The 7,461-nt window shown below is 45.1% G+C and overlaps 1 pseudogene; it reads right to left on the bottom strand.

Moving 5' to 3' along the window:
- Nucleotides 1-6,476: 6,476 nt before the first annotated feature.
- On the bottom strand, nucleotides 6,477-6,598 carry LOC136650307 (5S ribosomal RNA; annotated as a pseudogene).
- Between the last annotated feature and the right edge of the window lie 863 nt (nucleotides 6,599-7,461).

Raw genomic sequence — 7,461 nt, 5'->3', positions numbered from 1 at the left:
ATCCATGGGGTATATTCTTAAGTATGTATGTCTGGATCAGCAGCCTTAGAGCCCAATCCTGTGGTCCGCGCCGTGGCTCCGCACGTGGGGAGGTGTGGTCGGGGGCGTTCCTGGGGGCGGGAGAGAGGCGGGTCCGTGGAGCTGAGCTCTGCAGGATCCAGGGCGCTTGGGTAGGGCTGCTCGCCCTACGTGAGCACCTTCACTTTAGCGGCGACCAAACAGTCGCCACTAAAGTGAGTAGTCCCATTGCGGGACTGCTTCCCTTACTCGGGTGAAGGGGATGAACATCCCCTTCTCCCGAGGAGCCTCCCGCGATAGTGCGGGAGGCTCTGGATCCAGTGGGAGCCCTTTGTGGAGCCGCCGGGTCCCACAGCTCCGGGCAGCTCAGGATTGGGCTGTTACCCATCTAAAACAGATGAGATGTTCCACCTGAATGATCTGGTCTGCGTGGGGGAAGGAGATGCCATATATGTTTGTTTGTTTGGGTTGCATGCAGTTTCCAGGTTTCTGCCTTTCATGGCATGCTGTTACACATCTTGCACCTCAGTCGCTGACCCCCTCCTGTGTAAAATTTACAAAAGCACAGGAAGATGGTAGAATAAACAAGGAAGTCATTTTTTTCAGCCGATGGAGTCTCTAATGGAATAAAGCTCTGTGAGAGCTATCTTATAAATTAGAAGATCCCCTGCTTTCTAAATAGTTCACTTGGAATCAGCTTTTTGCATTTATCCTTCAGGTCATTCAGGCTCAAAATGCTGCTAGTTCAGAGTCAAAAAGTCAGATTTTTAAAGGGAAAATGTCAAGTCCTTTTAGGCTGCAACTGACCTTTTAAACCAGATTAGAGATTTGAAGCATTACACATGGATTTCTACATTTCATATCACAGTAGTTAACAAATGATCAAATACAGTTCCCAAGAACACTCTTTGTACAAGCTTGACATTTTCATCCTTAAAAAGCTATCGCCAGTCTATTTCACAGAAAATTACTCTTGAGAAATTAATCATTTCCTGCCCTACTCTGATGGCCAGTGCAACATGAAATGGTCATGTGGAGGCTACCTGACACCTGGTCCACCTATATAGTGATGTACACCTGAAACTCAGAATCACTTATGACTCAGTGGCAGCCTGATGACATGTCCATGACAAAGAAGAGGACAACCACATTTGCCACCATCTACATCACCGAATTACTGTACCTCTCCCTTCACTGCTGCCTTTTAAAAACACAAGAAATAAATAGTTCCCCACAGCAAAGTTGCAGCCCTCACAAAGTACAAACCATACTTCAAAACTGTCACCACCAAACAAGAGGGAGAACCTGACACTCAAGTGCAAGGCAAGGAATGTGGTTGGCTCTGGGAGCAGGTGTGGGGCCCATAAACATTGGGGAGACACAGACGTGACTCCTGGGGGCTGTGGCAGCTCTCCTGCTCGTCCCATTGAAATGAATGGGAGGTGCACATGGGCATTGTCACATGCAGCTGCTGTTCATTGAACCTTGTACAGAAAACATTGCAGTGTCTTGTAAGCCATATTAACGAATGGTGGGGAGGGGGGGTTGCCATTTGAGCATTCCCCTTCAGAACCCAAAATACTTTTGTGCTATCCCTGAGTAGGCCAGGTCTGGCCACGGAAATGAGCCCCAAAGATTATGGAGTGAGAAGAGCAAATGAGGGAACAGCGCCACCACTCTTATAATACTGAAGCCTAAAAAACAGTTTCTACCACAACCAGTCAGACACTTGGAAGGTGGAGTAAAAATGTGAAATTACCACGGGCGTTTGACAGACGCCATTTTCCTCACGCTGTTGTCGGCTCTCAAAGAAAAAGAACGCTTCTGTGCAGCTATTTTAAAGATTGCATCAGAATTCATCAAAATCGTTTACCTATCACTATAGATATGCTATACATAATGGAAAATACCTGTAGTGTGACAAGAAGATTAGGTTAAACTGAAGCAAATCAGTGTGATAGTTTTCCATTAGCAGAACTGAAAACAGGACTGTCAACAAAGGGTGACACAGAATAATGATTCTGCCACCATCTCGCACAGAGGAGTGCATAAAGAATAAAGGCATATTTTGATATATGTAATTCCTCTTATTTGTCTCAGTTATATCATGTAAGTCAGCCAGGTCTATCTATAATTATATTCACCAAAGGCAAGTAAGCTGAGATTGAGTGACACTCTATTCTTTCTGGGCAAAAGGGAGCTGTATTGGCTTTAAACCCTTGGCTCTTCTTTCCACTGGAAGTTAAAAAAAAAAGAATATCCCTTCATTAAAAATCCTTCCGAAAATGATTGATTTCCTTTACTTTCAGCCACAGGATGACTCCTATGTAAATGGAAAGCTCATTTGCCACAATGTGAATCTTGCACAGTGTGTTTTTATTGTATTTTGCTGTGCAGTTTAGCATTTGTTTTTTGAACACTGCTTTGGTAATTTTATGAAAAGTGAGATAAAAACAAATGAATAAACGAATGGTCGGGCTTACTGCTTGCCATTAGACTTGGCTTTCTCGATGGGCTTTGGGGGTGGTGGTGTGTAGAATAAAGGTGCTGAAGCAGGCTTGGCTGCTACACTTATTTTGGGTGGGTTCCCTTTTCTTCATTCTATTTTTATTTGTGATTATTATTGGATTGAAAATGTTGTTAGCAGCACTGAATAGTTAATATTACCACTATAGCAGGGGTTAGCAACCTACAGCCTACAGGCCAGGTCCAGCCCGCTAGCCAACATCCAGCCCATGGGGAGCTGAGCTTGGGAAGCAAAGTCTTCCACCCATTTACCAGACAGGAAATTGTGAAACTGCTCACCCAGTCTCGTGGCAAACTGGGCAGAACAGGGACTCTGTAAACCAAGGTAAATGCATCTGCAGTTCCCCCAACCAGCAGGCAGCAAATTGGGTGGAATATTTTGCCTCCCAAGCTGAGCTCTGCATGGGCCACTTCTGGGTGCTTGGCAACTTGGAAATTTGGCATTGACATGATGACATCACTGCTGAATGTCCAGCCCCCTGAAAGAAAATGGTTGCCAATACCAGCACTATACAGATATTTAATGTGTCCCTTTTGATGGTGCTTCCCTATTAAGATCTTCCAGAGACACTCTGATCCTCCTACTTATGCCCTCAGAGTCTGCTGAGCTGGTGAGCATGTGGGATGGGCTCTTCGCTGTCATGGCACCTATGCTCCAGAAGGCCCTTCCCTGGAGCTTCATATGCCATCTTCCCTTCTTGTTTGTATGTATTTAATTATTTATTTACTTATTTACAAGATTTCTATCCTGCTTTCCCTCCCTGCTGGGGTTCCAAAGTGGCTTTCAAAGCAGCAACAACCGTGAAGATTTGGCTGCTTTGCCAAGGGAGGAATGTGCTTTTGTTAGGGTTCCTTTTAATGCTGCTTTGCTTCTGACTTTAACACTGCTGTACTGCTGCTTGTGTTGGCTTTGGTGCACTGCATAATATGTTCAATTTTGTGTGATATTACATTTTAGTGGTCTTTTTAAACAGCTTATGAGCCGCCCTGAGGGTTTTTATGTGGAGACATGGCATATCAACTGAAAGTTAAATAAATAAGATGACAGAAAGGTGGGATATGAATTCTTTTTATTAATAATGATGATGAGAATAATAATTATTATTAATGGTGAATAAGAGGAAAGGGAGTTTGGGATATCTGAAGGTAGCGCTAGGCTTGGCATTGCTTTATTCTCATTGGGCCAACGTGGTCACTAAGCTTCAGAGTCTTGAGATAATGGGGTTTAGGAAGAGTGTTTCAGGGCGACAGCATGTGTGGTGTTGAGAACCTTATGCAGGAAAGTTGTTGCTAATCAGAACACAAAAGCTTGGCTAGAAGATAGACTGAGAGCAAGGACACAGCTACAACCAATCTGGTTTCTGTCCAGAATGACTACTTGGCAGAAGAGCATGCAGATGGCTACAACCTTTCTCCCATCAGTTACAACAGCTAGAGTCATCAGCTAGGTAAATAAGGCAGGTATCTAGACAGGTGGGACTCAGGCTGTCTTCCTGCCTTTAAAACAAGATGCTTAGAAGTATGGCCATCGTTAGGCATGTGCTCTTGGACTAGCTTTGCTTTCTAACCTTGTTCTCTCCATCACAGGACATTATATATCTGGACTTTCAGAAGGTGTTCGACACGGTCCCTCACCAAAGGCTACTGAAAAAACTCCACAGTCAGTGAATTAGAGGGCAGGTCTTCTCCTGGATTCAGACCTGGTTGAAGACCAGGAAACAGAGAGTGGGTGTCAATGGGCAATTTTCACAGTGGAGAGAGGTGAAAAGCGGTGTGCCCCAAGGATCTGTCCTGGAACCGGTGCTCTTCAACCTCTTCATAAATGACCTGGAGACGGGTGAGCAGTGAGGTGGCAAAGTTTGCAGATGACACCAAACTTTTCCGAGTGGTGAAGACCAGAAGTGATTGTGAGGAGCTCCAGAAGGATCTCTCCAAACTGGCAGAATGGGCAGCAAAATGGCAGATATGTTTCAATGTAAGTAAGTGTAAAGTCATGCACATTGGGGCAAAAAAAATCAAAACTTCCCATATAGGTTAATGGGTTCTGAGCTGTCTGTGACAGATCAGGAGAGAGATCTTGGGGGGGGGGATGGACAAGTCGATGAAAGTGTCAACCCAATGTGCGGTGGCAGTAAAGAAGGCCAATTCTATGCTTGGGATCATTAGAAAAGGTATTGAGAACAAAACAGCTAATATTATAATGCCGTTGTACAAATCGATGGTAAGGCCACACCTGGAGTATTGTGTCCAGTTCTGGTCGCTGCATCTCAAAAAGGATATAGTGGAAATGGAAAAGGTGCAAAAGAGAGCGACTAAGATGATTACGGGGCTGGGGCACCTTCCTTCTGAGGAAAGGCTATGGCGTTTGGGCCTCTTCAGCCTAGAAAAGAGACGCCTGAGGGGGGACATGATTGAGACATACAAAATTATGCATGGGAAGGATAAAGTGGATAGAGAGATGCTCTTTACACTCTCACATAACACCAGAAACAGGGGACATCCACTAAAATTGAGTGTTGGGAGAGTTAGGACAGACAAAAGAAAATATTTCTTTACTCAGCGTGTGGTTGGTCTGTGGAACTCCTTGCCGCAGGATGTGGTGACAGCATCTGACCTGGATGCCTTTAAAAGGAGATTGGACAAGTTTCTGGAGGAAAAATCCATTACGGGTTACAAGCCATGATGTGTATGTGCAACCTCCTGATTCTAGAAATGGGCTATGTCAGATGCAAGGGAGGGCACCAGGATGCAGGTCCCTTGTTATCTGGTGTGCTCCCTGGTGCATTTGGTGGGGTCGCTGTGAGATACAGGAAGCTGGACTAGATGGGCCTATGGTCTGATCCAGTGGGGCTGTTCTTATGTTCTTATCACAATGATGCTCAAATTTAAGAAGGTGCCCTCCCTTACTGAAGTTAGAAAGCTACAGGGGGCCATGATTCATCTCAGTTGGGAGGGGTCCATGTGTGGGACATGCATATTTCATTAAGGACCTCCCTATCTATTCTTCCATCACTGGATGACTGCACTGTGGTCTGCATATCAAGTACAAAAGGATGGTTAGCTTTACCAAAGTCTTGCCATATATAATGCTAGAAAAACATGACTCAAACAGGCTGCATGGTGGACTATGCATCAGTTTAGGTGAATCTTTAAATAGCAAAAAAGCACATCTGAAAGATGCGTCTAGCTTTCTGATACAAGAGTCGATTCAGACAGCCCAGGACTCCAGCTCAGGGGGACCTTGCCCCATGTCATCATATGAAAGCTATCGGTCCAGACGGTTGTCAGGGGAGGAGGAAGGCAGTTACCATCGCTACAGAAAATTTAGAGCTTTCTTGTCCTCCCAGGCAGTCCCCATCTTGCCCTGTGTTTACCAATTTCACGTGTCATTAAATCAGCTCTAAGACACCTTTTGTTTGACATGTGGAAGTAACCACAGTCTGTAACTTTAATGACCTTTTATGCAATTTGGTCTATGAAATGCGAAACATGCCCAGCAACGGGGTTACAGATGTGGCATTTGAAGAACATTTTAATATCGAAGGATAAATCCAGACTGTAAGGAATACACTTACTCAAACAAAGCCCAATGCAATATATGGTGAAAATGTTTAAGCTCAGAAGTTCTCCCCACTCCTCTCCCCAAAAGTCTGTTTATTAAATGTAAGTGTATAGCGTATCTGTCAAGGGTGCAGGTGAAACATTAAAAGGGTCTAACCCTGCATACAGTGAAGCTGCTTGAGTCCTGTTGGCTCAATGGGATTGAGACAGTCATGTGCATGAGACTGCAAGCAAACAGTGAGGATGGGCTCATCTCTCTTATGGAACCACTCTGAAGGTTCCATGTTTCTCAGGCATATAGCCAAAGAATGGGAGAAGTTTCCTTTCTTCCTTCTGGTTGGCAACCTACAGTCTCGAAAGACTATGGTATAAGCCTACAGCACCCGGTATTCCCAGGTGGTCTCCCATCCAAGTACTAACCAGGCCTGACCCTGCTTAGCTTCCAAGATCAGACAAGATCAGGAATGTGCAGGGTAACAGTTGTGATGTAAATGACAGAAGAGAAAATACTCAAATCTTGATCATATTTCAAGATATGGGAGAGCCCAATTTTCAGGTAGGCTGCCCTTTCAGAAGTAACATTGCTCAGCAGCTTGAGAGCCTGAGGGCCGGATAAAAAGCTTCCATGGGCTGCATCCGTCCCCCCGGGCCTTATCTTTGACATCCCTGGTCTAAAGCACCCCTCAATGGGATCCCTCTAGGGGGCACTTCATTAGACCATGTGAAGGTGGGAGGAGCCACAACCAACTATCACCAGTAGACCTGCAAATGCATGGGCCTAACACACTATGGGAAGGATTTTGCCCCATGGCAAAGCAGCCTGATTCCAGCACTGCATGAAATCATGATGATCGCAATGGTTTCTGTTGACCTTGTCCAGTTATTCCCTTTCCATCAAAAATTTGTCACTGTTTTGATTAAAACCTCACGTCATCACAATGCTGACTGCTTTGTATTAAATTCCCTTCATCCACATGGTGGCATTGCAATTATTTATTTATTGCATGTATATCCCACCCTTTCTCCAGGGAGCTCAGGGTGGCACTGTGAAGTGCTGTGGACATTCGCATGGCAGCACAAGCCTGATATTGCGGTCACTCACTCCAAACAGCACTGGAGATGCTCAGCTGTGATTCACAGCTCTTCAGCTGCTCAAGAGCAGGGACTGATGACAGTGGGAGGGGCGAAACAGATAAAAAGGGGTGAAATGGAGGAACATTTAGTTCCTCCTCTGAGGATTCAGTGGAAAGGATACTTGGATTGCAAAGATGAGACTCTCAGAGGAATTTCTTCCCCAGTTATGTTTGTCACTCTTTGCACAGTCCCCACGATACTTGTAGGGGTGGGTGAGTTCAG

The sequence above is a fragment of the Tiliqua scincoides genome, chromosome 4 (genome assembly GCF_035046505.1).
Source record: "Tiliqua scincoides isolate rTilSci1 chromosome 4, rTilSci1.hap2, whole genome shotgun sequence".
NCBI classification, from domain to species: domain Eukaryota; kingdom Metazoa; phylum Chordata; class Lepidosauria; order Squamata; family Scincidae; genus Tiliqua; species Tiliqua scincoides.
This window is presented reverse-complemented; position numbering and strand designations above follow the sequence as displayed.